Source organism: Penaeus monodon, chromosome 29 (genome assembly GCF_015228065.2).
Source record: "Penaeus monodon isolate SGIC_2016 chromosome 29, NSTDA_Pmon_1, whole genome shotgun sequence".
Taxonomy (NCBI): domain Eukaryota; kingdom Metazoa; phylum Arthropoda; class Malacostraca; order Decapoda; family Penaeidae; genus Penaeus; species Penaeus monodon.
The window spans coordinates 30,148,138-30,148,356 of record NC_051414.1 but is presented as its reverse complement, the minus strand read 5'-3'; the positions used below and the strand labels follow the sequence as shown (position 1 = coordinate 30,148,356).

General features: G+C 62.6%; 1 protein-coding gene across 1 annotated transcript in view; it reads left to right on the top strand.

The window, feature by feature from the left end:
• LOC119591836 (high affinity cGMP-specific 3',5'-cyclic phosphodiesterase 9A-like) overlaps positions 1-219 on the top strand; it is a 42,680-nt gene that overhangs the window by 41,423 nt on the left and 1,038 nt on the right. The window lies entirely within an intron of this gene.

Genomic DNA, 219 nt, shown 5'->3' with positions numbered 1-219 from the left:
CCACCCCTTTTCCCCCTTTCCCCCCTTTTCCCCCCCCCCTTTTCCCCCTTTTTCCCCCCCCTTCCCCCCCCCCCCCCCCCCCCCGGGAGAAGGGGGAGGGCCTCCCCGTGGCTCCCTTCATGGACAGGGATAAAGTGACCAAAGCTTCGGCCCAAATTGGGTTCATCAAGTTCGTGTTGATTCCGCTGTTCGAGATCATTGCCCAGCTCTTCCCTCAGG